The 21,813-nt window shown below is 45.0% G+C and overlaps 52 non-coding genes across 52 annotated transcripts; 13 read left to right on the forward strand and 39 right to left on the reverse strand.

The window, feature by feature from the left end:
• Nucleotides 1-323: 323 nt before the first annotated feature.
• TRNAI-AAU (transfer RNA isoleucine (anticodon AAU)) lies at nt 324-397 on the reverse strand. Its single transcript has one exon. It is a non-coding gene; the product is annotated as a tRNA-Ile (tRNA).
• Nucleotides 398-497: 100 nt separating this feature from the next.
• TRNAM-CAU (transfer RNA methionine (anticodon CAU)) lies at nt 498-570 on the reverse strand. The gene has a single exon. It is a non-coding gene; the product is annotated as a tRNA-Met (tRNA).
• Nucleotides 571-710: 140 nt separating this feature from the next.
• On the reverse strand, nt 711-781 carry TRNAG-GCC (transfer RNA glycine (anticodon GCC)). Its single transcript has one exon. It is a non-coding gene; the product is annotated as a tRNA-Gly (tRNA).
• A 308-nt stretch (nt 782-1,089) lies between these two features.
• TRNAK-UUU (transfer RNA lysine (anticodon UUU)) lies at nt 1,090-1,162 on the forward strand. The gene has a single exon. It is a non-coding gene; the product is annotated as a tRNA-Lys (tRNA).
• A 1,154-nt stretch (nt 1,163-2,316) lies between these two features.
• On the reverse strand, nt 2,317-2,390 carry TRNAI-AAU (transfer RNA isoleucine (anticodon AAU)). Its single transcript has one exon. It is a non-coding gene; the product is annotated as a tRNA-Ile (tRNA).
• Nucleotides 2,391-2,490: 100 nt separating this feature from the next.
• On the reverse strand, nt 2,491-2,563 carry TRNAM-CAU (transfer RNA methionine (anticodon CAU)). Its single transcript has one exon. It is a non-coding gene; the product is annotated as a tRNA-Met (tRNA).
• A 140-nt stretch (nt 2,564-2,703) lies between these two features.
• Nucleotides 2,704-2,774, reverse strand: TRNAG-GCC (transfer RNA glycine (anticodon GCC)). Its single transcript has one exon. It is a non-coding gene; the product is annotated as a tRNA-Gly (tRNA).
• Nucleotides 2,775-3,082: 308 nt separating this feature from the next.
• TRNAK-UUU (transfer RNA lysine (anticodon UUU)) lies at nt 3,083-3,155 on the forward strand. The gene has a single exon. It is a non-coding gene; the product is annotated as a tRNA-Lys (tRNA).
• Nucleotides 3,156-3,975: 820 nt separating this feature from the next.
• Nucleotides 3,976-4,049, reverse strand: TRNAI-AAU (transfer RNA isoleucine (anticodon AAU)). The gene has a single exon. It is a non-coding gene; the product is annotated as a tRNA-Ile (tRNA).
• A 100-nt stretch (nt 4,050-4,149) lies between these two features.
• On the reverse strand, nt 4,150-4,222 carry TRNAM-CAU (transfer RNA methionine (anticodon CAU)). Its single transcript has one exon. It is a non-coding gene; the product is annotated as a tRNA-Met (tRNA).
• Nucleotides 4,223-4,362: 140 nt separating this feature from the next.
• Nucleotides 4,363-4,433, reverse strand: TRNAG-GCC (transfer RNA glycine (anticodon GCC)). Its single transcript has one exon. It is a non-coding gene; the product is annotated as a tRNA-Gly (tRNA).
• A 308-nt stretch (nt 4,434-4,741) lies between these two features.
• Nucleotides 4,742-4,814, forward strand: TRNAK-UUU (transfer RNA lysine (anticodon UUU)). Its single transcript has one exon. It is a non-coding gene; the product is annotated as a tRNA-Lys (tRNA).
• Nucleotides 4,815-5,634: 820 nt separating this feature from the next.
• Nucleotides 5,635-5,708, reverse strand: TRNAI-AAU (transfer RNA isoleucine (anticodon AAU)). The gene has a single exon. It is a non-coding gene; the product is annotated as a tRNA-Ile (tRNA).
• A 100-nt stretch (nt 5,709-5,808) lies between these two features.
• On the reverse strand, nt 5,809-5,881 carry TRNAM-CAU (transfer RNA methionine (anticodon CAU)). Its single transcript has one exon. It is a non-coding gene; the product is annotated as a tRNA-Met (tRNA).
• A 140-nt stretch (nt 5,882-6,021) lies between these two features.
• On the reverse strand, nt 6,022-6,092 carry TRNAG-GCC (transfer RNA glycine (anticodon GCC)). Its single transcript has one exon. It is a non-coding gene; the product is annotated as a tRNA-Gly (tRNA).
• A 308-nt stretch (nt 6,093-6,400) lies between these two features.
• On the forward strand, nt 6,401-6,473 carry TRNAK-UUU (transfer RNA lysine (anticodon UUU)). The gene has a single exon. It is a non-coding gene; the product is annotated as a tRNA-Lys (tRNA).
• Nucleotides 6,474-7,293: 820 nt separating this feature from the next.
• On the reverse strand, nt 7,294-7,367 carry TRNAI-AAU (transfer RNA isoleucine (anticodon AAU)). Its single transcript has one exon. It is a non-coding gene; the product is annotated as a tRNA-Ile (tRNA).
• Nucleotides 7,368-7,467: 100 nt separating this feature from the next.
• TRNAM-CAU (transfer RNA methionine (anticodon CAU)) lies at nt 7,468-7,540 on the reverse strand. Its single transcript has one exon. It is a non-coding gene; the product is annotated as a tRNA-Met (tRNA).
• A 140-nt stretch (nt 7,541-7,680) lies between these two features.
• On the reverse strand, nt 7,681-7,751 carry TRNAG-GCC (transfer RNA glycine (anticodon GCC)). The gene has a single exon. It is a non-coding gene; the product is annotated as a tRNA-Gly (tRNA).
• A 308-nt stretch (nt 7,752-8,059) lies between these two features.
• TRNAK-UUU (transfer RNA lysine (anticodon UUU)) lies at nt 8,060-8,132 on the forward strand. The gene has a single exon. It is a non-coding gene; the product is annotated as a tRNA-Lys (tRNA).
• Nucleotides 8,133-8,952: 820 nt separating this feature from the next.
• Nucleotides 8,953-9,026, reverse strand: TRNAI-AAU (transfer RNA isoleucine (anticodon AAU)). The gene has a single exon. It is a non-coding gene; the product is annotated as a tRNA-Ile (tRNA).
• Nucleotides 9,027-9,126: 100 nt separating this feature from the next.
• On the reverse strand, nt 9,127-9,199 carry TRNAM-CAU (transfer RNA methionine (anticodon CAU)). Its single transcript has one exon. It is a non-coding gene; the product is annotated as a tRNA-Met (tRNA).
• A 140-nt stretch (nt 9,200-9,339) lies between these two features.
• On the reverse strand, nt 9,340-9,410 carry TRNAG-GCC (transfer RNA glycine (anticodon GCC)). Its single transcript has one exon. It is a non-coding gene; the product is annotated as a tRNA-Gly (tRNA).
• Nucleotides 9,411-9,718: 308 nt separating this feature from the next.
• Nucleotides 9,719-9,791, forward strand: TRNAK-UUU (transfer RNA lysine (anticodon UUU)). Its single transcript has one exon. It is a non-coding gene; the product is annotated as a tRNA-Lys (tRNA).
• Nucleotides 9,792-10,611: 820 nt separating this feature from the next.
• On the reverse strand, nt 10,612-10,685 carry TRNAI-AAU (transfer RNA isoleucine (anticodon AAU)). Its single transcript has one exon. It is a non-coding gene; the product is annotated as a tRNA-Ile (tRNA).
• A 100-nt stretch (nt 10,686-10,785) lies between these two features.
• Nucleotides 10,786-10,858, reverse strand: TRNAM-CAU (transfer RNA methionine (anticodon CAU)). The gene has a single exon. It is a non-coding gene; the product is annotated as a tRNA-Met (tRNA).
• A 140-nt stretch (nt 10,859-10,998) lies between these two features.
• On the reverse strand, nt 10,999-11,069 carry TRNAG-GCC (transfer RNA glycine (anticodon GCC)). The gene has a single exon. It is a non-coding gene; the product is annotated as a tRNA-Gly (tRNA).
• A 308-nt stretch (nt 11,070-11,377) lies between these two features.
• TRNAK-UUU (transfer RNA lysine (anticodon UUU)) lies at nt 11,378-11,450 on the forward strand. The gene has a single exon. It is a non-coding gene; the product is annotated as a tRNA-Lys (tRNA).
• An 820-nt stretch (nt 11,451-12,270) lies between these two features.
• TRNAI-AAU (transfer RNA isoleucine (anticodon AAU)) lies at nt 12,271-12,344 on the reverse strand. Its single transcript has one exon. It is a non-coding gene; the product is annotated as a tRNA-Ile (tRNA).
• A 100-nt stretch (nt 12,345-12,444) lies between these two features.
• Nucleotides 12,445-12,517, reverse strand: TRNAM-CAU (transfer RNA methionine (anticodon CAU)). The gene has a single exon. It is a non-coding gene; the product is annotated as a tRNA-Met (tRNA).
• Nucleotides 12,518-12,657: 140 nt separating this feature from the next.
• On the reverse strand, nt 12,658-12,728 carry TRNAG-GCC (transfer RNA glycine (anticodon GCC)). Its single transcript has one exon. It is a non-coding gene; the product is annotated as a tRNA-Gly (tRNA).
• A 308-nt stretch (nt 12,729-13,036) lies between these two features.
• Nucleotides 13,037-13,109, forward strand: TRNAK-UUU (transfer RNA lysine (anticodon UUU)). The gene has a single exon. It is a non-coding gene; the product is annotated as a tRNA-Lys (tRNA).
• Nucleotides 13,110-13,929: 820 nt separating this feature from the next.
• TRNAI-AAU (transfer RNA isoleucine (anticodon AAU)) lies at nt 13,930-14,003 on the reverse strand. Its single transcript has one exon. It is a non-coding gene; the product is annotated as a tRNA-Ile (tRNA).
• Nucleotides 14,004-14,103: 100 nt separating this feature from the next.
• On the reverse strand, nt 14,104-14,176 carry TRNAM-CAU (transfer RNA methionine (anticodon CAU)). Its single transcript has one exon. It is a non-coding gene; the product is annotated as a tRNA-Met (tRNA).
• Nucleotides 14,177-14,316: 140 nt separating this feature from the next.
• On the reverse strand, nt 14,317-14,387 carry TRNAG-GCC (transfer RNA glycine (anticodon GCC)). Its single transcript has one exon. It is a non-coding gene; the product is annotated as a tRNA-Gly (tRNA).
• Nucleotides 14,388-14,695: 308 nt separating this feature from the next.
• Nucleotides 14,696-14,768, forward strand: TRNAK-UUU (transfer RNA lysine (anticodon UUU)). Its single transcript has one exon. It is a non-coding gene; the product is annotated as a tRNA-Lys (tRNA).
• An 820-nt stretch (nt 14,769-15,588) lies between these two features.
• On the reverse strand, nt 15,589-15,662 carry TRNAI-AAU (transfer RNA isoleucine (anticodon AAU)). Its single transcript has one exon. It is a non-coding gene; the product is annotated as a tRNA-Ile (tRNA).
• Nucleotides 15,663-15,762: 100 nt separating this feature from the next.
• Nucleotides 15,763-15,835, reverse strand: TRNAM-CAU (transfer RNA methionine (anticodon CAU)). The gene has a single exon. It is a non-coding gene; the product is annotated as a tRNA-Met (tRNA).
• A 140-nt stretch (nt 15,836-15,975) lies between these two features.
• TRNAG-GCC (transfer RNA glycine (anticodon GCC)) lies at nt 15,976-16,046 on the reverse strand. The gene has a single exon. It is a non-coding gene; the product is annotated as a tRNA-Gly (tRNA).
• Nucleotides 16,047-16,354: 308 nt separating this feature from the next.
• Nucleotides 16,355-16,427, forward strand: TRNAK-UUU (transfer RNA lysine (anticodon UUU)). Its single transcript has one exon. It is a non-coding gene; the product is annotated as a tRNA-Lys (tRNA).
• Nucleotides 16,428-17,247: 820 nt separating this feature from the next.
• On the reverse strand, nt 17,248-17,321 carry TRNAI-AAU (transfer RNA isoleucine (anticodon AAU)). The gene has a single exon. It is a non-coding gene; the product is annotated as a tRNA-Ile (tRNA).
• A 100-nt stretch (nt 17,322-17,421) lies between these two features.
• On the reverse strand, nt 17,422-17,494 carry TRNAM-CAU (transfer RNA methionine (anticodon CAU)). Its single transcript has one exon. It is a non-coding gene; the product is annotated as a tRNA-Met (tRNA).
• Nucleotides 17,495-17,635: 141 nt separating this feature from the next.
• TRNAG-GCC (transfer RNA glycine (anticodon GCC)) lies at nt 17,636-17,706 on the reverse strand. Its single transcript has one exon. It is a non-coding gene; the product is annotated as a tRNA-Gly (tRNA).
• Nucleotides 17,707-18,014: 308 nt separating this feature from the next.
• Nucleotides 18,015-18,087, forward strand: TRNAK-UUU (transfer RNA lysine (anticodon UUU)). Its single transcript has one exon. It is a non-coding gene; the product is annotated as a tRNA-Lys (tRNA).
• Nucleotides 18,088-18,907: 820 nt separating this feature from the next.
• Nucleotides 18,908-18,981, reverse strand: TRNAI-AAU (transfer RNA isoleucine (anticodon AAU)). The gene has a single exon. It is a non-coding gene; the product is annotated as a tRNA-Ile (tRNA).
• Nucleotides 18,982-19,081: 100 nt separating this feature from the next.
• TRNAM-CAU (transfer RNA methionine (anticodon CAU)) lies at nt 19,082-19,154 on the reverse strand. Its single transcript has one exon. It is a non-coding gene; the product is annotated as a tRNA-Met (tRNA).
• A 141-nt stretch (nt 19,155-19,295) lies between these two features.
• On the reverse strand, nt 19,296-19,366 carry TRNAG-GCC (transfer RNA glycine (anticodon GCC)). Its single transcript has one exon. It is a non-coding gene; the product is annotated as a tRNA-Gly (tRNA).
• A 308-nt stretch (nt 19,367-19,674) lies between these two features.
• On the forward strand, nt 19,675-19,747 carry TRNAK-UUU (transfer RNA lysine (anticodon UUU)). The gene has a single exon. It is a non-coding gene; the product is annotated as a tRNA-Lys (tRNA).
• An 820-nt stretch (nt 19,748-20,567) lies between these two features.
• TRNAI-AAU (transfer RNA isoleucine (anticodon AAU)) lies at nt 20,568-20,641 on the reverse strand. The gene has a single exon. It is a non-coding gene; the product is annotated as a tRNA-Ile (tRNA).
• Nucleotides 20,642-20,741: 100 nt separating this feature from the next.
• On the reverse strand, nt 20,742-20,814 carry TRNAM-CAU (transfer RNA methionine (anticodon CAU)). Its single transcript has one exon. It is a non-coding gene; the product is annotated as a tRNA-Met (tRNA).
• Nucleotides 20,815-20,955: 141 nt separating this feature from the next.
• On the reverse strand, nt 20,956-21,026 carry TRNAG-GCC (transfer RNA glycine (anticodon GCC)). Its single transcript has one exon. It is a non-coding gene; the product is annotated as a tRNA-Gly (tRNA).
• Nucleotides 21,027-21,334: 308 nt separating this feature from the next.
• TRNAK-UUU (transfer RNA lysine (anticodon UUU)) lies at nt 21,335-21,407 on the forward strand. Its single transcript has one exon. It is a non-coding gene; the product is annotated as a tRNA-Lys (tRNA).
• The last annotated feature ends 406 nt before the right edge of the window (nt 21,408-21,813 follow it).

The raw sequence follows: 21,813 nt of genomic DNA on the forward strand, positions 1-21,813 counted from the left end.
TGTGTAAAGAAACAAGATCATTTATAATGTCACCCCCTTTTCTTTCTAGACCTTAGACCAATGGTGCACACACCAGAGTTTGAAGGACATTGAATGTTTAAAGAGAATCCACCGTTAATGCCTCCTGTATTCACGAAAACAAATAACATACGTGCAGAAGAATCGAGACACCGCCGCCTCTAAACAGAAGCCAGCAATCCGTGGATGTATGGTAATGCATAGATGTCCAGACATTTCCTGAATAACTGATATAGTTGTATCTATACAAAGCATCATGCAAATAAGGAAGTCATTTCATTTGCAGAAACATAGGCAAAACAGCATGGCCCGTACGGGGATCGAACCTGCGACCTTGGCGTTATTAGCACCACGCTCTAACCAACTGAGCTAACCGGCCGCGGCGGCTGGCTTGGTGATACAGAGGACCGTGGAAAACACTCTATAGTAAATGAACGTTTAGCATCACCTATCAACAGTCTCAAGCTGTAAAAGAAGCATGCCCTGTATGAGGATCGAACTCACGACCTTCAGATTATGAGACTGACGCGCTACCTACTGCGCTAACAAGGCAAACGCTACCGGGTGCTGCTTGTTGAAGCTCTTCATACGTAATGCGTTGCAACATAGTCAAGGACAAATTTCCTTCATAATTATAAAGGCATCTCGCTTTTCCAGGGACCTGTTTTACCAACGCTCTAAAAAAAGTTGTTTGCATTGGCCGGGAATCGAACCCGGGCCTCCCGCGTGGCAGGCGAAAATTCTACCACTGAACCACCAATGCATCTGCAACGGCCGACCTAAAAATCCATAGAGATTCGAGTGGTGGGAATGAAGATTTCTCCCCCTGAACAGAAAGTTATGGAAGCGGTGGTTGGGGGATCACTCAGTTAGTTGCTTATACGTGTAGCTGTAAATGAAGCATGCCCTGTGTGAGGACCTGACTCTCGACCTTCAGATTATGAGACCGACATTGTGGAAATGGTTGTCAACCAGAAACTCAAGGTGTCCTAGATGTAATGTAAGTGCACGTGGACAAACTCTGTGACTGATAGCCAGCTTCAGGTCTGGCCCAAGGCCCATGCCCAGCGAGCCTGGGTAGCTCAGTCGGTAGAGCATCAGACTTTTAATCTGAGGGTCCAGGGTTCAAGTCCCTGTTCGGGCGCTGCTCGCTTTGTTATGCTGAAACCATGAGTTCATCGCTGTACAATGAACATTGGAAAGCTTTACTTGACTCAAAAGATAGTAGATAAGCGGGACGGCTTCCCTGCAAATGTTTTAGATATGCCGAATGGTTCTTACCTGCCAAAAAATGTCTCCTGTATCTATGTGTAAAGAAACAAGATCATTTATAATGTCACCCCCTTTTCTTTCTAGACCTTAGACCAATGGTGCACACACCAGAGTTTGAAGGACATTGAATGTTTAAAGAGAACCCACCGTTAATGCCTCCTGTATTCACGAAATACAGGAACAGGTTTCAAGTCCCTGTTCGGGCGCTACTCACTTTATTATGTTAAAACCATGAGTTCATCGCTGTACAATGAACATTGGAAAGCTTTACTTGACTCAAAAGATAGTAGATAAGCGGGACGGCTTCCCTGCAAATGTTTTAGATATGCCGAATGGTTCTTACCTGCCAAAAAATGTCTCCTGTATCTATGTGTAAAGAAACAAGATCATTTATAATGTCACCCCCTTTTCTTTCTAGACCTTAGACCAATGGTGCACACACCAGAGTTTGAAGGACATTGAATGTTTAAAGAGAACCCACCGTTAATGCCTCCTGTATTCACGAAATACAGGAACAGGTTTCAAGTCCCTGTTCGGGCGCTACTCACTTTATTATGCTAAAACCATGAGTTCATCGCTGTACAATGAACATTGGAAAGCTTTACTTGACTCAAAAGATAGTAGATAAGCGGGACGGCTTCCCTGCAAATGTTTTAGATATGCCGAATGGTTCTTACCTGCCAAAAAATGTCTCCTGTATCTATGTGTAAAGAAACAAGATCATTTATAATGTCACCCCCTTTTCTTTCTAGACCTTAGACCAATGGTGCACACACCAGAGTTTGAAGGACATTGAATGTTTAAAGAGAATCCACCGTTAATGCCTCCTGTATTCACGAAAACAAATAACATACGTGCAGAAGAATCGAGACACCGCCGCCTCTAAACAGAAGCCAGCAATCCGTGGATGTATGGTAATGCATAGATGTCCAGACATTTCCTGAATAACTGATATAGTTGTATCTATACAAAGCATCATGCAAATAAGGAAGTCATTTCATTTGCAGAAACATAGGCAAAACAGCATGGCCCGTACGGGGATCGAACCCGCGACCTTGGCGTTATTAGCACCACGCTCTAACCAACTGAGCTAACCGGCCGCGGCGGCTGGCTTGGTGATACAGAGGACCGTGGAAAACACTCTATAGTAAATGAACGTTTAGCATCACCTATCAACAGTCTCAAGCTGTAAAAGAAGCATGCCCTGTATGAGGATCGAACTCACGACCTTCAGATTATGAGACTGACGCGCTACCTACTGCGCTAACAAGGCAAACGCTACCGGGTGCTGCTTGTTGAAGCTCTTCATACGTAATGCGTTGCAACATAGTCAAGGACAAATTTCCTTCATAATTATAAAGGCATCTCGCTTTTCCAGGGACCTGTTTTACCAACGCTCTAAAAAAAGTTGTTTGCATTGGCCGGGAATCGAACCCGGGCCTCCCGCGTGGCAGGCGAAAATTCTACCACTGAACCACCAATGCATCTGCAACGGCCGACCTAAAAATCCATAGAGATTCGAGTGGTGGGAATGAAGATTTCTCCCCCTGAACAGAAAGTTATGGAAGCGGTGGTTGGGGGATCACTCAGTTAGTTGCTTATACGTGTAGCTGTAAATGAAGCATGCCCTGTGTGAGGACCTGACTCTCGACCTTCAGATTATGAGACCGACATTGTGGAAATGGTTGTCAACCAGAAACTCAAGGTGTCCTAGATGTAATGTAAGTGCACGTGGACAAACTCTGTGACTGATAGCCAGCTTCAGGTCTGGCCCAAGGCCCATGCCCAGCGAGCCTGGGTAGCTCAGTCGGTAGAGCATCAGACTTTTAATCTGAGGGTCCAGGGTTCAAGTCCCTGTTCGGGCACTGCTCGCTTTGATATGCTGAAACCATGAGTTCATCGCTGTACAATGAACATTGGAAAGCTTTACTTGACTCAAAAGATAGTAGATAAGCGGGACGGCTTCCCTGCAAATGTTTTAGATATGCCGAATGGTTCTTACCTGCCAAAAAATGTCTCCTGTATCTATGTGTAAAGAAACAAGATCATTTATAATGTCACCCCCTTTTCTTTCTAGACCTTAGACCAATGGTGCACACACCAGAGTTTGAAGGACATTGAATGTTTAAAGAGAACCCACCGTTAATGCCTCCTGTATTCACGAAATACAGGAACAGGTTTCAAGTCCCTGTTCGGGCGCTACTCACTTTATTATGCTAAAACCATGAGTTCATCGCTGTACAATGAACATTGGAAAGCTTTACTTGACTCAAAAGATAGTAGATAAGCGGGACGGCTTCCCTGCAAATGTTTTAGATATGCCGAATGGTTCTTACCTGCCAAAAAATGTCTCCTGTATCTATGTGTAAAGAAACAAGATCATTTATAATGTCACCCCCTTTTCTTTCTAGACCTTAGACCAATGGTGCACACACCAGAGTTTGAAGGACATTGAATGTTTAAAGAGAATCCACCGTTAATGCCTCCTGTATTCACGAAAACAAATAACATACGTGCAGAAGAATCGAGACACCGCCGCCCCTAAACAGAAGCCAGCAATCCGTGGATGTATGGTAATGCATAGATGTCCAGACATTTCCTGAATAACTGATATAGTTGTATCTATACAAAGCATCATGCAAATAAGGAAGTCATTTCATTTGCAGAAACATAGGCAAAACAGCATGGCCCGTACGGGGATCGAACCCGCGACCTTGGCGTTATTAGCACCACGCTCTAACCAACTGAGCTAACCGGCCGCGGTGGCTGGCTTGGTGATACAGAGGACCGTGGAAAACACTCTATAGTAAATGAACGTTTAGCATCACCTATCAACAGTCTCAAGCTGTAAAAGAAGCATGCCCTGTATGAGGATCGAACTCACGACCTTCAGATTATGAGACTGACGCGCTACCTACTGCGCTAACAAGGCAAACGCTACCGGGTGCTGCTTGTGGAAGCTCTTCATACGTAATGCGTTGCAACATAGTCAAGGACAAATTTCCTTCATAATTATAAAGGCATCTCGCTTTTCCAGGGACCTGTTTTACCAACGCTCTAAAAAAAGTTGTTTGCATTGGCCGGGAATCGAACCCGGGCCTCCCGCGTGGCAGGCGAAAATTCTACCACTGAACCACCAATGCATCTGCAACGGCCGACTTAAAAATCCATAGAGATTCGAGTGGTGGGAATGAAGATTTCTCCCCCTGAACAGAAAGTTATGGAAGCGGTGGTTGGGGGATCACTCAGTTAGTTGCTTATACGTGTAGCTGTAAATGAAGCATGCCCTGTGTGAGGACCTGACTCTCGACCTTCAGATTATGAGACCGACATTGTGGAAATGGTTGTCAACCAGAAACTCAAGGTGTCCTAGATGTAATGTAAGTGCACGTGGACAAACTCTGTGACTGATAGCCAGCTTCAGGTCTGGCCCAAGGCCCATGCCCAGCGAGCCTGGGTAGCTCAGTCGGTAGAGCATCAGACTTTTAATCTGAGGGTCCAGGGTTCAAGTCCCTGTTCGGGCGCTGCTCGCTTTGATATGCTGAAACCATGAGTTCATCACTGTACAATGAACATTGGAAAGCTTTACTTGACTCAAAAGATAGTAGATAAGCGGGACGGCTTCCCTGCAAATGTTTTAGATATGCCGAATGGTTCTTACCTGCCAAAAAATGTCTCCTGTATCTATGTGTAAAGAAACAAGATCATTTATAATGTCACCCCCTTTTCTTTCTAGACCTTAGACCAATGGTGCACACACCAGAGTTTGAAGGACATTGAATGTTTAAAGAGAACCCACCGTTAATGCCTCCTGTATTCACGAAATACAGGAACAGGTTTCAAGTCCCTGTTCGGGCGCTACTCACTTTATTATGCTAAAACCATGAGTTCATCGCTGTACAATGAACATTGGAAAGCTTTACTTGACTCAAAAGATAGTAGATAAGCGGGACGGCTTCCCTGCAAATGTTTTAGATATGCCGAATGGTTCTTACCTGCCAAAAAATGTCTCCTGTATCTATGTGTAAAGAAACAAGATCATTTATAATGTCACCCCCTTTTCTTTCTAGACCTTAGACCAATGGTGCACACACCAGAGTTTGAAGGACATTGAATGTTTAAAGAGAATCCACCGTTAATGCCTCCTGTATTCACGAAAACAAATAACATACGTGCAGAAGAATCGAGACACCGCCGCCTCTAAACAGAAGCCAGCAATCCGTGGATGTATGGTAATGCATAGATGTCCAGACATTTCCTGAATAACTGATATAGTTGTATCTATACAAAGCATCATGCAAATAAGGAAGTCATTTCATTTGCAGAAACATAGGCAAAACAGCATGGCCCGTACGGGGATCGAACCCGCGACCTTGGCGTTATTAGCACCATGCTCTAACCAACTGAGCTAACCGGCCGCGGTGGCTGGCTTGGTGATACAGAGGACCGTGGAAAACACTCTATAGTAAATGAACGTTTAGCATCACCTATCAACAGTCTCAAGCTGTAAAAGAAGCATGCCCTGTATGAGGATCGAACTCACGACCTTCAGATTATGAGACTGACGCGCTACCTACTGCGCTAACAAGGCAAACGCTACCGGGTGCTGCTTGTTGAAGCTCTTCATACGTAATGCGTTGCAACATAGTCAAGGACAAATTTCCTTCATAATTATAAAGGCATCTCGCTTTTCCAGGGACCTGTTTTACCAACGCTCTAAAAAAATTTGTTTGCATTGGCCGGGAATCGAACCCGGGCCTCCCGCGTGGCAGGCGAAAATTCTACCACTGAACCACCAATGCATCTGCAACGGCCAACCTAAAAATCCATAGAGATTCGAGTGGTGGGAATGAAGATTTCTCCCCCTGAACAGAAAGTTATGGAAGCGGTGGTTGGGGGATCACTCAGTTAGTTGCTTATACGTGTAGCTGTAAATGAAGCATGCCCTGTGTGAGGACCTGACTCTCGACCTTCAGATTATGAGACCGACATTGTGGAAATGGTTGTCAACCAGAAACTCAAGGTGTCCTAGATGTAATGTAAGTGCACGTGGACAAACTCTGTGACTGATAGCCAGCTTCAGGTCTGGCCCAAGGCCCATGCCCAGCGAGCCTGGGTAGCTCAGTCGGTAGAGCATCAGACTTTTAATCTGAGGGTCCAGGGTTCAAGTCCCTGTTCGGGCGCTGCTTGCTTTGTTATGCTGAAACCATGAGTTCATCGCTGTACAATGAACATTGGAAAGCTTTACTTGACTCAAAAGATAGTAGATAAGCGGGACGGCTTCCCTGCAAATGTTTTAGATATGCCGAATGGTTCTTACCTGCCAAAAAATGTCTCCTGTATCTATGTGTAAAGAAACAAGATCATTTATAATGTCACCCCCTTTTCTTTCTAGACCTTAGACCAATGGTGCACACACCAGAGTTTGAAGGACATTGAATGTTTAAAGAGAACCCACCGTTAATGCCTCCTGTATTCACGAAATACAGGAACAGGTTTCAAGTCCCTGTTCGGGCGCTACTCACTTTATTATGCTAAAACCATGAGTTCATCGCTGTACAATGAACATTGGAAAGCTTTACTTGACTCAAAAGATAGTAGATAAGCGGGACGGCTTCCCTGCAAATGTTTTAGATATGCCGAATGGTTCTTACCTGCCAAAAAATGTCTCCTGTATCTATGTGTAAAGAAACAAGATCATTTATAATGTCACCCCCTTTTCTTTCTAGACCTTAGACCAATGGTGCACACACCAGAGTTTGAAGGACATTGAATGTTTAAAGAGAATCCACCGTTAATGCCTCCTGTATTCACGAAAACAAATAACATACGTGCAGAAGAATCGAGACACCGCCGCCTCTAAACAGAAGCCAGCAATCCGTGGATGTATGGTAATGCATAGATGTCCAGACATTTCCTGAATAACTGATATAGTTGTATCTATACAAAGCATCATGCAAATAAGGAAGTCATTTCATTTGCAGAAACATAGGCAAAACAGCATGGCCCGTACGGGGATCGAACCCGCGACCTCGGCGTTATTAGCACCACGCTCTAACCAACTGAGCTAACCGGCCGCGGTGGCTGGCTTGGTGATACAGAGGACCGTGGAAAACACTCTATAGTAAATGAACGTTTAGCATCACCTATCAACAGTCTCAAGCTGTAAAAGAAGCATGCCCTGTATGAGGATCGAACTCACGACCTTCAGATTATGAGACTGACGCGCTACCTACTGCGCTAACAAGGCAAACGCTACCGGGTGCTGCTTGTGGAAGCTCTTCATACGTAATGCGTTGCAACATAGTCAAGGACAAATTTCCTTCATAATTATAAAGGCATCTCGCTTTTCCAGGGACCTGTTTTACCAACGCTCTAAAAAAAGTTGTTTGCATTGGCCGGGAATCGAACCCGGGCCTCCCGCGTGGCAGGCGAAAATTCTACCACTGAACCACCAATGCATCTGCAACGGCCGACTTAAAAATCCATAGAGATTCGAGTGGTGGGAATGAAGATTTCTCCCCCTGAACAGAAAGTTATGGAAGCGGTGGTTGGGGGATCACTCAGTTAGTTGCTTATACGTGTAGCTGTAAATGAAGCATGCCCTGTGTGAGGACCTGACTCTCGACCTTCAGATTATGAGACCGACATTGTGGAAATGGTTGTCAACCAGAAACTCAAGGTGTCCTAGATGTAATGTAAGTGCACGTGGACAAACTCTGTGACTGATAGCCAGCTTCAGGTCTGGCCCAAGGCCCATGCCCAGCGAGCCTGGGTAGCTCAGTCGGTAGAGCATCAGACTTTTAATCTGAGGGTCCAGGGTTCAAGTCCCTGTTCGGGCGCTGCTTGCTTTGTTATGCTGAAACCATGAGTTCATCGCTGTACAATGAACATTGGAAAGCTTTACTTGACTCAAAAGATAGTAGATAAGCGGGACGGCTTCCCTGCAAATGTTTTAGATATGCCGAATGGTTCTTACCTGCCAAAAAATGTCTCCTGTATCTATGTGTAAAGAAACAAGATCATTTATAATGTCACCCCCTTTTCTTTCTAGACCTTAGACCAATGGTGCACACACCAGAGTTTGAAGGACATTGAATGTTTAAAGAGAACCCACCGTTAATGCCTCCTGTATTCACGAAATACAGGAACAGGTTTCAAGTCCCTGTTCGGGCGCTACTCACTTTATTATGCTAAAACCATGAGTTCATCGCTGTACAATGAACATTGGAAAGCTTTACTTGACTCAAAAGATAGTAGATAAGCGGGACGGCTTCCCTGCAAATGTTTTAGATATGCCGAATGGTTCTTACCTGCCAAAAAATGTCTCCTGTATCTATGTGTAAAGAAACAAGATCATTTATAATGTCACCCCCTTTTCTTTCTAGACCTTAGACCAATGGTGCACACACCAGAGTTTGAAGGACATTGAATGTTTAAAGAGAATCCACCGTTAATGCCTCCTGTATTCACGAAAACAAATAACATACGTGCAGAAGAATCGAGACACCGCTGCCTCTAAACAGAAGCCAGCAATCCGTGGATGTATGGTAATGCATAGATGTCCAGACATTTCCTGAATAACTGATATAGTTGTATCTATACAAAGCATCATGCAAATAAGGAAGTCATTTCATTTGCAGAAACATAGGCAAAACAGCATGGCCCGTACGGGGATCGAACCCGCGACCTTGGCGTTATTAGCACCACGCTCTAACCAACTGAGCTAACCGGCCGCGGTGGCTGGCTTGGTGATACAGAGGACCGTGGAAAACACTCTATAGTAAATGAACGTTTAGCATCACCTATCAACAGTCTCAAGCTGTAAAAGAAGCATGCCCTGTATGAGGATCGAACTCACGACCTTCAGATTATGAGACTGACGCGCTACGTACTGCGCTAACAAGGCAAACGCTACCGGGTGCTGCTTGTGGAAGCTCTTCATACGTAATGCGTTGCAACATAGTCAAGGACAAATTTCCTTCATAATTATAAAGGCATCTCGCTTTTCCAGGGACCTGTTTTACCAACGCTCTAAAAAAATTTGTTTGCATTGGCCGGGAATCGAACCCGGGCCTCCCGCGTGGCAGGCGAAAATTCTACCACTGAACCACCAATGCATCTGCAACGGCCGACCTAAAAATCCATAGAGATTCGAGTGGTGGGAATGAAGATTTCTCCCCCTGAACAGAAAGTTATGGAAGCGGTGGTTGGGGGATCACTCAGTTAGTTGCTTATACGTGTAGCTGTAAATGAAGCATGCCCTGTGTGAGGACCTGACTCTCGACCTTCAGATTATGAGACCGACATTGTGGAAATGGTTGTCAACCAGAAACTCAAGGTGTCCTAGATGTAATGTAAGTGCACGTGGACAAACTCTGTGACTGATAGCCAGCTTCAGGTCTGGCCCAAGGCCCATGCCCAGCGAGCCTGGGTAGCTCAGTCGGTAGAGCATCAGACTTTTAATCTGAGGGTCCAGGGTTCAAGTCCCTGTTCGGGCGCTGCTCGCTTTGTTATGCTGAAACCATGAGTTCATCGCTGTACAATGAACATTGGAAAGCTTTACTTGACTCAAAAGATAGTAGATAAGCGGGACGGCTTCCCTGCAAATGTTTTAGATATGCCGAATGGTTCTTACCTGCCAAAAAATGTCTCCTGTATCTATGTGTAAAGAAACAAGATCATTTATAATGTCACCCCCTTTTCTTTCTAGACCTTAGACCAATGGTGCACACACCAGAGTTTGAAGGACATTGAATGTTTAAAGAGAACCCACCGTTAATGCCTCCTGTATTCACGAAATACAGGAACAGGTTTCAAGTCCCTGTTCGGGCGCTACTCACTTTATTATGCTAAAACCATGAGTTCATCGCTGTACAATGAACATTGGAAAGCTTTACTTGACTCAAAAGATAGTAGATAAGCGGGACGGCTTCCCTGCAAATGTTTTAGATATGCCGAATGGTTCTTACCTGCCAAAAAATGTCTCCTGTATCTATGTGTAAAGAAACAAGATCATTTATAATGTCACCCCCTTTTCTTTCTAGACCTTAGACCAATGGTGCACACACCAGAGTTTGAAGGACATTGAATGTTTAAAGAGAATCCACCGTTAATGCCTCCTGTATTCACGAAAACAAATAACATACGTGCAGAAGAATCGAGACACCGCCGCCTCTAAACAGAAGCCAGCAATCCGTGGATGTATGGTAATGCATAGATGTCCAGACATTTCCTGAATAACTGATATAGTTGTATCTATACAAAGCATCATGCAAATAAGGAAGTCATTTCATTTGCAGAAACATAGGCAAAACAGCATGGCCCGTACGGGGATCGAACCCGCGACCTTGGCGTTATTAGCACCACGCTCTAACCAACTGAGCTAACCGGCCGCGGCGGCTGGCTTGGTGATACAGAGGACCGTGGAAAACACTCTATAGTAAATGAACGTTTAGCATCACCTATCAACAGTCTCAAGCTGTAAAAGAAGCATGCCCTGTATGAGGATCGAACTCACGACCTTCAGATTATGAGACTGACGCGCTACCTACTGCGCTAACAAGGCAAACGCTACCGGGTGCTGCTTGTTGAAGCTCTTCATACGTAATGCGTTGCAACATAGTCAAGGACAAATTTCCTTCATAATTATAAAGGCATCTCGCTTTTCCAGGGACCTGTTTTACCAACGCTCTAAAAAAAGTTGTTTGCATTGGCCGGGAATCGAACCCGGGCCTCCCGCGTGGCAGGCGAAAATTCTACCACTGAACCACCAATGCATCTGCAACGGCCAACCTAAAAATCCATAGAGATTCGAGTGGTGGGAATGAAGATTTCTCCCCCTGAACAGAAAGTTATGGAAGCGGTGGTTGGGGGATCACTCAGTTAGTTGCTTATACGTGTAGCTGTAAATGAAGCATGCCCTGTGTGAGGACCTGACTCTCGACCTTCAGATTATGAGACCGACATTGTGGAAATGGTTGTCAACCAGAAACTCAAGGTGTCCTAGATGTAATGTAAGTGCACGTGGACAAACTCTGTGACTGATAGCCAGCTTCAGGTCTGGCCCAAGGCCCATGCCCAGCGAGCCTGGGTAGCTCAGTCGGTAGAGCATCAGACTTTTAATCTGAGGGTCCAGGGTTCAAGTCCCTGTTCGGGCGCTGCTTGCTTTGTTATGCTGAAACCATGAGTTCATCGCTGTACAATGAACATTGGAAAGCTTTACTTGACTCAAAAGATAGTAGATAAGCGGGACGGCTTCCCTGCAAATGTTTTAGATATGCCGAATGGTTCTTACCTGCCAAAAAATGTCTCCTGTATCTATGTGTAAAGAAACAAGATCATTTATAATGTCACCCCCTTTTCTTTCTAGACCTTAGACCAATGGTGCACACACCAGAGTTTGAAGGACATTGAATGTTTAAAGAGAACCCACCGTTAATGCCTCCTGTATTCACGAAATACAGGAACAGGTTTCAAGTCCCTGTTCGGGCGCTACTCACTTTATTATGCTAAAACCATGAGTTCATCGCTGTACAATGAACATTGGAAAGCTTTACTTGACTCAAAAGATAGTAGATAAGCGGGACGGCTTCCCTGCAAATGTTTTAGATATGCCGAATGGTTCTTACCTGCCAAAAAATGTCTCCTGTATCTATGTGTAAAGAAACAAGATCATTTATAATGTCACCCCCTTTTCTTTCTAGACCTTAGACCAATGGTGCACACACCAGAGTTTGAAGGACATTGAATGTTTAAAGAGAATCCACCGTTAATGCCTCCTGTATTCACGAAAACAAATAACATACGTGCAGAAGAATCGAGACACCGCCGCCTCTAAACAGAAGCCAGCAATCCGTGGATGTATGGTAATGCATAGATGTCCAGACATTTCCTGAATAACTGATATAGTTGTATCTATACAAAGCATCATGCAAATAAGGAAGTCATTTCATTTGCAGAAACATAGGCAAAACAGCATGGCCCGTACGGGGATCGAACCCGCGACCTTGGTGTTATTAGCACCACGCTCTAACCAACTGAGCTAACCGGCCGCGGTGGCTGGCTTGGTGATACAGAGGACCGTGGAAAACACTCTATAGTAAATGAACGTTTAGCATCACCTATCAACAGTCTCAAGCTGTAAAAGAAGCATGCCCTGTATGAGGATCGAACTCACGACCTTCAGATTATGAGACTGACGCGCTACCTACTGCGCTAACAAGGCAAACGCTACCGGGTGCTGCTTGTGGAAGCTCTTCATACGTAATGCGTTGCAACATAGTCAAGGACAAATTTCCTTCATAATTATAAAGGCATCTCGCTTTTCCAGGGACCTGTTTTACCAACGCTCTAAAAAAAGTTGTTTGCATTGGCCGGGAATCGAACCCGGGCCTCCCGCGTGGCAGGCGAAAATTCTACCACTGAACCACCAATGCATCTGCAACGGCCGACTTAAAAATCCATAGAGATTCGAGTGGTGGGAATGAAGATTTCTCCCCCTGAACAGAAAGTTATGGAAGCGGTGGTTGGGGGATCACTCAGTTAGTTGCTTATACGTGTAGCTGTAAATGAAGCATGCCCTGTGTGAGGACCTGACTCTCGACCTTCAGATTATGAGACCGACATTGTGGAAATGGTTGTCAACCAGAAACTCAAGGTGTCCTAGATGTAATGTAAGTGCACGTGGACAAACTCTGTGACTGATAGCCAGCTTCAGGTCTGGCCCAAGGCCCATGCCCAGCGAGCCTGGGTAGCTCAGTCGGTAGAGCATCAGACTTTTAATCTGAGGGTCCAGGGTTCAAGTCCCTGTTCGGGCGCTGCTCGCTTTGTTATGCTGAAACCATGAGTTCATCGCTGTACAATGAACATTGGAAAGCTTTACTTGACTCAAAAGATAGTAGATAAGCGGGACGGCTTCCCTGCAAATGTTTTAGATATGCCGAATGGTTCTTACCTGCCAAAAAATGTCTCCTGTATCTATGTGTAAAGAAACAAGATCATTTATAATGTCACCCCCTTTTCTTTCTAGACCTTAGACCAATGGTGCACACACCAGAGTTTGAAGGACATTGAATGTTTAAAGAGAACCCACCGTTAATGCCTCCTGTATTCACGAAATACAGGAACAGGTTTCAAGTCCCTGTTCGGGCGCTACTCACTTTATTATGCTAAAACCATGAGTTCATCGCTGTACAATGAACATTGGAAAGCTTTACTTGACTCAAAAGATAGTAGATAAGCGGGACGGCTTCCCTGCAAATGTTTTAGATATGCCGAATGGTTCTTACCTGCCAAAAAATGTCTCCTGTATCTATGTGTAAAGAAACAAGATCATTTATAATGTCACCCCCTTTTCTTTCTAGACCTTAGACCAATGGTGCACACACCAGAGTTTGAAGGACATTGAATGTTTAAAGAGAATCCACCGTTAATGCCTCCTGTATTCACGAAAACAAATAACATACGTGCAGAAGAATCGAGACACCGCCGCCTCTAAACAGAAGCCAGCAATCCGTGGATGTATGGTAATGCATAGATGTCCAGACATTTCCTGAATAACTGATATAGTTGTATCTATACAAAGCATCATGCAAATAAGGAAGTCATTTCATTTGCAGAAACATAGGCAAAACAGCATGGCCCGTACGGGGATCGAACCCGCGACCTCGGCGTTATTAGCACCACGCTCTAACCAACTGAGCTAACCGGCCGCGGTGGCTGGCTTGGTGATACAGAGGACCGTGGAAAACACTCTATAGTAAATGAACGTTTAGCATCACCTATCAACAGTCTCAAGCTGTAAAAGAAGCATGCCCTGTATGAGGATCGAACTCACGACCTTCAGATTATGAGACTGACGCGCTACCTACTGCGCTAACAAGGCAAACGCTACCGGGTGCTGCTTGTGGAAGCTCTTCATACGTAATGCGTTGCAACATAGTCAAGGACAAATTTCCTTCATAATTATAAAGGCATCTCGCTTTTCCAGGGACCTGTTTTACCAACGCTCTAAAAAAAGTTGTTTGCATTGGCCGGGAATCGAACCCGGGCCGCCCGCGTGGCAGGCGAAAATTCTACCACTGAACCACCAATGCATCTGCAACGGCCGACTTAAAAATCCATAGAGATTCGAGTGGTGGGAATGAAGATTTCTCCCCCTGAACAGAAAGTTATGGAAGCGGTGGTTGGGGGATCACTCAGTTAGTTGCTTATACGTGTAGCTGTAAATGAAGCATGCCCTGTGTGAGGACCTGACTCTCGACCTTCAGATTATGAGACCGACATTGTGGAAATGGTTGTCAACCAGAAACTCAAGGTGTCCTAGATGTAATGTAAGTGCACGTGGACAAACTCTGTGACTGATAGCCAGCTTCAGGTCTGGCCCAAGGCCCATGCCCAGCGAGCCTGGGTAGCTCAGTCGGTAGAGCATCAGACTTTTAATCTGAGGGTCCAGGGTTCAAGTCCCTGTTCGGGCGCTGCTCGCTTTGTTATGCTGAAACCATGAGTTCATCGCTGTACAATGAACATTGGAAAGCTTTACTTGACTCAAAAGATAGTAGATAAGCGGGACGGCTTCCCTGCAAATGTTTTAGATATGCCGAATGGTTCTTACCTGCCAAAAAATGTCTCCTGTATCTATGTGTAAAGAAACAAGATCATTTATAATGTCACCCCCTTTTCTTTCTAGACCTTAGACCAATGGTGCACACACCAGAGTTTGAAGGACATTGAATGTTTAAAGAGAACCCACCGTTAATGCCTCCTGTATTCACGAAATACAGGAACAGGTTTCAAGTCCCTGTTCGGGCGCTACTCACTTTATTATGCTAAAACCATGAGTTCATCGCTGTACAATGAACATTGGAAAGCTTTACTTGACTCAAAAGATAGTAGATAAGCGGGACGGCTTCCCTGCAAATGTTTTAGATATGCCGAATGGTTCTTACCTGCCAAAAAATGTCTCCTGTATCTATGTGTAAAGAAACAAGATCATTTATAATGTCACCCCCTTTTCTTTCTAGATCCTAGACCAATGGTGCACACACCAGAGTTTGAAGGACATTGAATGTTTAAAGAGAATCCACCGTTAATGCCTCCTGTATTCACGAAAACAAATAACATACGTGCAGAAGAATCGAGACACCGCCGCCTCTAAACAGAAGCCAGCAATCCGTGGATGTATGGTAATGCATAGATGTCCAGACATTTCCTGAATAACTGATATAGTTGTATCTATACAAAGCATCATGCAAATAAGGAAGTCATTTCATTTGCAGAAACATAGGCAAAACAGCATGGCCCGTACGGGGATCGAACCCGCGACCTTGGCGTTATTAGCACCACGCTCTAACCAACTGAGCTAACCGGCCGCGGCGGCTGGCTTGGTGATACAGAGGACCGTGGAAAACACTCTATAGTAAATGAACGTTTAGCATCACCTATCAACAGTCTCAAGCTGTAAAAGAAGCATGCCCTGTATGAGGATCGAACTCACGACCTTCAGATTATGAGACTGACGCGCTACCTACTGCGCTAACAAGGCAAACGCTACCGGGTGCTGCTTGTGGAAGCTCTTCATACGTAATGCGTTGCAACATAGTCAAGGACAAATTTCCTTCATAATTATAAAGGCATCTCGCTTTTCCAGGGACCTGTTTTACCAACGCTCTAAAAAAAGTTGTTTGCATTGGCCGGGAATCGAACCCGGGCCTCCCGCGTGGCAGGCGAAAATTCTACCACTGAACCACCAATGCATCTGCAACGGCCGACTTAAAAATCCATAGAGATTCGAGTGGTGGGAATGAAGATTTCTCCCCCTGAACAGAAAGTTATGGAAGCGGTGGTTGGGGGATCACTCAGTTAGTTGCTTATACGTGTAGCTGTAAATGAAGCATGCCCTGTGTGAGGACCTGACTCTCGACCTTCAGATTATGAGACCGACATTGTGGAAATGGTTGTCAACCAGAAACTCAAGGTGTCCTAGATGTAATGTAAGTGCACGTGGACAAACTCTGTGACTGATAGCCAGCTTCAGGTCTGGCCCAAGGCCCATGCCCAGCGAGCCTGGGTAGCTCAGTCGGTAGAGCATCAGACTTTTAATCTGAGGGTCCAGGGTTCAAGTCCCTGTTCGGGCGCTGCTCGCTTTGTTATGCTGAAACCATGAGTTCATCGCTGTACAATGAACATTGGAAAGCTTTACTTGACTCAAAAGATAGTAGATAAGCGGGACGGCTTCCCTGCAAATGTTTTAGATATGCCGAATGGTTCTTACCTGCCAAAAAATGTCTCCTGTATCTATGTGTAAAGAAACAAGATCATTTATAATGTCACCCCCTTTTCTTTCTAGACCTTAGACCAATGGTGCACACACCAGAGTTTGAAGGACATTGAATGTTTAAAGAGAACCCACCGTTAATGCCTCCTGTATTCACGAAATACAGGAACAGGTTTCAAGTCCCTGTTCGGGCGCTACTCACTTTATTATGCTAAAACCATGAGTTCATCGCTGTACAATGAACATTGGAAAGCTTTACTTGACTCAAAAGATAGTAGATAAGCGGGACGGCTTCCCTGCAAATGTTTTAGATATGCCGAATGGTTCTTACCTGCCAAAAAATGTCTCCTGTATCTATGTGTAAAGAAACAAGATCATTTATAATGTCACCCCCTTTTCTTTCTAGACCTTAGACCAATGGTGCACACACCAGAGTTTGAAGGACATTGAATGTTTAAAGAGAATCCACCGTTAATGCCTCCTGTATTCACGAAAACAAATAACATACGTGCAGAAGAATCGAGACACCGCCGCCTCTAAACAGAAGCCAGCAATCCGTGGATGTATGGTAATGCATAGATGTCCAGACATTTCCTGAATAACTGATATAGTTGTATCTATACAAAGCATCATGCAAATAAGGAAGTCATTTCATTTGCAGAAACATAGGCAAAACAGCATGGCCCGTACGGGGATCGAACCCGCGACCTTGGCGTTATTAGCACCACGCTCTAACCAACTGAGCTAACCGGCCGCGGCGGCTGGCTTGGTGATACAGAGGACCGTGGAAAACACTCTATAGTAAATGAACGTTTAGCATCACCTATCAACAGTCTCAAGCTGTAAAAGAAGCATGCCCTGTATGAGGATCGAACTCACGACCTTCAGATTATGAGACTGACGCGCTACCTACTGCGCTAACAAGGCAAACGCTACCGGGTGCTGCTTGTGGAAGCTCTTCATACGTAATGCGTTGCAACATAGTCAAGGACAAATTTCCTTCATAATTATAAAGGCATCTCGCTTTTCCAGGGACCTGTTTTACCAACGCTCTAAAAAAAAGTTGTTTGCATTGGCCGGGAATCGAACCCGGGCCTCCCGCGTGGCAGGCGAAAATTCTACCACTGAACCACCAATGCATCTGCAACGGCCGACTTAAAAATCCATAGAGATTCGAGTGGTGGGAATGAAGATTTCTCCCCCTGAACAGAAAGTTATGGAAGCGGTGGTTGGGGGATCACTCAGTTAGTTGCTTATACGTGTAGCTGTAAATGAAGCATGCCCTGTGTGAGGACCTGACTCTCGACCTTCAGATTATGAGACCGACATTGTGGAAATGGTTGTCAACCAGAAACTCAAGGTGTCCTAGATGTAATGTAAGTGCACGTGGACAAACTCTGTGACTGATAGCCAGCTTCAGGTCTGGCCCAAGGCCCATGCCCAGCGAGCCTGGGTAGCTCAGTCGGTAGAGCATCAGACTTTTAATCTGAGGGTCCAGGGTTCAAGTCCCTGTTCGGGCGCTGCTCGCTTTGTTATGCTGAAACCATGAGTTCATCGCTGTACAATGAACATTGGAAAGCTTTACTTGACTCAAAAGATAGTAGATAAGCGGGACGGCTTCCCTGCAAATGTTTTAGATATGCCGAATGGTTCTTACCTGCCAAAAAATGTCTCCTGTATCTATGTGTAAAGAAACAAGATCATTTATAATGTCACCCCCTTTTCTTTCTAGACCTTAGACCAATGGTGCACACACCAGAGTTTGAAGGACATTGAATGTTTAAAGAGAACCCACCGTTAATGCCTCCTGTATTCACGAAATACAGGAACAGGTTTCAAGTCCCTGTTCGGGCGCTACTCACTTTATTATGCTAAAACCATGAGTTCATCGCTGTACAATGAACATTGGAAAGCTTTACTTGACTCAAAAGATAGTAGATAAGCGGGACGGCTTCCCTGCAAATGTTTTAGATATGCCGAATGGTTCTTACCTGCCAAAAAATGTCTCCTGTATCTATGTGTAAAGAAACAAGATCATTTATAATGTCACCCCCTTTTCTTTCTAGATCCTAGACCAATGGTGCACACACCAGAGTTTGAAGGACATTGAATGTTTAAAGAGAATCCACCGTTAATGCCTCCTGTATTCACGAAAACAAATAACATACGTGCAGAAGAATCGAGACACCGCCGCCTCTAAACAGAAGCCAGCAATCCGTGGATGTATGGTAATGCATAGATGTCCAGACATTTCCTGAATAACTGATATAGTTGTATCTATACAAAGCATCATGCAAATAAGGAAGTCATTTCATTTGCAGAAACATAGGCAAAACAGCATGGCCCGTACGGGGATCGAACCCGCGACCTTGGCGTTATTAGCACCACGCTCTAACCAACTGAGCTAACCGGCCGCGGCGGCTGGCTTGGTGATACAGAGGACCGTGGAAAACACTCTATAGTAAATGAACGTTTAGCATCACCTATCAACAGTCTCAAGCTGTAAAAGAAGCATGCCCTGTATGAGGATCGAACTCACGACCTTCAGATTATGAGACTGACGCGCTACCTACTGCGCTAACAAGGCAAACGCTACCGGGTGCTGCTTGTGGAAGCTCTTCATACGTAATGCGTTGCAACATAGTCAAGGACAAATTTCCTTCATAATTATAAAGGCATCTCGCTTTTCCAGGGACCTGTTTTACCAACGCTCTAAAAAAAAGTTGTTTGCATTGGCCGGGAATCGAACCCGGGCCTCCCGCGTGGCAGGCGAAAATTCTACCACTGAACCACCAATGCATCTGCAACGGCCGACTTAAAAATCCATAGAGATTCGAGTGGTGGGAATGAAGATTTCTCCCCCTGAACAGAAAGTTATGGAAGCGGTGGTTGGGGGATCACTCAGTTAGTTGCTTATACGTGTAGCTGTAAATGAAGCATGCCCTGTGTGAGGACCTGACTCTCGACCTTCAGATTATGAGACCGACATTGTGGAAATGGTTGTCAACCAGAAACTCAAGGTGTCCTAGATGTAATGTAAGTGCACGTGGACAAACTCTGTGACTGATAGCCAGCTTCAGGTCTGGCCCAAGGCCCATGCCCAGCGAGCCTGGGTAGCTCAGTCGGTAGAGCATCAGACTTTTAATCTGAGGGTCCAGGGTTCAAGTCCCTGTTCGGGCGCTGCTCGCTTTGTTATGCTGAAACCATGAGTTCATCGCTGTACAATGAACATTGGAAAGCTTTACTTGACTCAAAAGATAGTAGATAAGCGGGACGGCTTCCCTGCAAATGTTTTAGATATGCCGAATGGTTCTTACCTGCCAAAAAATGTCTCCTGTATCTATGTGTAAAGAAACAAGATCATTTATAATGTCACCCCCTTTTCTTTCTAGACCTTAGACCAATGGTGCACACACCAGAGTTTGAAGGACATTGAATGTTTAAAGAGAACCCACCGTTAATGCCTCCTGTATTCACGAAATACAGGAACAGGTTTCAAGTCCCTGTTCGGGCGCTACTCACTTTATTATGCTAAAACCATGAGTTCATCGCTGTACAATGAACATTGGAAAGCTTTACTTGACTCAAAAGATAGTAGATAAGCGGGACGGCTTCCCTGCAAATGTTTTAGATATGCCGAATGGTTCTTACCTGCCAAAAAATGTCTCCTGTATCTATGTGTAAAGAAACAAGATCATTTATAATGTCACCCCCTTTTCTTTCTAGATCCTAGACCAATGGTGCACACACCAGAGTTTGAAGGACATTGAATGTTTAAAGAGAATCCACCGTTAATGCCTCCTGTATTCACGAAAACAAATAACATACGTGCAGAAGAATCGAGACACCGCCGCCTCTAAACAGAAGCCAGCAATCCGTGGATGTATGGTAATGCATAGATGTCCAGACATTTCCTGAATAACTGATATAGTTGTATCTATACAAAGCATCATGCAAATAAGGAAGTCATTTCATTTGCAGAAACATAGGCAAAACAGCATGGCCCGTACGGGGATCGAACCCGCGACCTTGGCGTTATTAGCACCACGCTCTAACCAACTGAGCTAACCGGCCGCGGCGGCTGGCTTGGTGATACAGAGGACCGTGGAAAACACTCTATAGTAAATGAACGTTTAGCATCACCTATCAACAGTCTCAAGCTGTAAAAGAAGCATGCCCTGTATGAGGATCGAACTCACGACCTTCAGATTATGAGACTGACGCGCTACCTACTGCGCTAACAAGGCAAACGCTACCGGGTGCTGCTTGTGGAAGCTCTTCATACGTAATGCGTTGCAACATAGTCAAGGACAAATTTCCTTCATAATTATAAAGGCATCTCGCTTTTCCAGGGACCTGTTTTACCAACGCTCTAAAAAAAAGTTGTTTGCATTGGCCGGGAATCGAACCCGGGCCTCCCGCGTGGCAGGCGAAAATTCTACCACTGAACCACCAATGCATCTGCAACGGCCGACTTAAAAATCCATAGAGATTCGAGTGGTGGGAATGAAGATTTCTCCCCCTGAACAGAAAGTTATGGAAGCGGTGGTTGGGGGATCACTCAGTTAGTTGCTTATACGTGTAGCTGTAAATGAAGCATGCCCTGTGTGAGGACCTGACTCTCGACCTTCAGATTATGAGACCGACATTGTGGAAATGGTTGTCAACCAGAAACTCAAGGTGTCCTAGATGTAATGTAAGTGCACGTGGACAAACTCTGTGACTGATAGCCAGCTTCAGGTCTGGCCCAAGGCCCATGCCCAGCGAGCCTGGGTAGCTCAGTCGGTAGAGCATCAGACTTTTAATCTGAGGGTCCAGGGTTCAAGTCCCTGTTCGGGCGCTGCTCGCTTTGTTATGCTGAAACCATGAGTTCATCGCTGTACAATGAACATTGGAAAGCTTTACTTGACTCAAAAGATAGTAGATAAGCGGGACGGCTTCCCTGCAAATGTTTTAGATATGCCGAATGGTTCTTACCTGCCAAAAAATGTCTCCTGTATCTATGTGTAAAGAAACAAGATCATTTATAATGTCACCCCCTTTTCTTTCTAGACCTTAGACCAATGGTGCACACACCAGAGTTTGAAGGACATTGAATGTTTAAAGAGAACCCACCGTTAATGCCTCCTGTATTCACGAAATACAGGAACAGGTTTCAAGTCCCTGTTCGGGCGCTACTCACTTTATTATGCTAAAACCATGAGTTCATCGCTGTACAATGAACATTGGAAAGCTTTACTTGACTC

Source organism: Sceloporus occidentalis, unplaced genomic scaffold (genome assembly GCF_023333645.1).
Source record: "Sceloporus occidentalis isolate IW3139 unplaced genomic scaffold, rSceOcc1.0.p SCAF_440, whole genome shotgun sequence".
NCBI classification, from domain to species: Eukaryota; Metazoa; Chordata; class Lepidosauria; order Squamata; family Phrynosomatidae; genus Sceloporus; species Sceloporus occidentalis.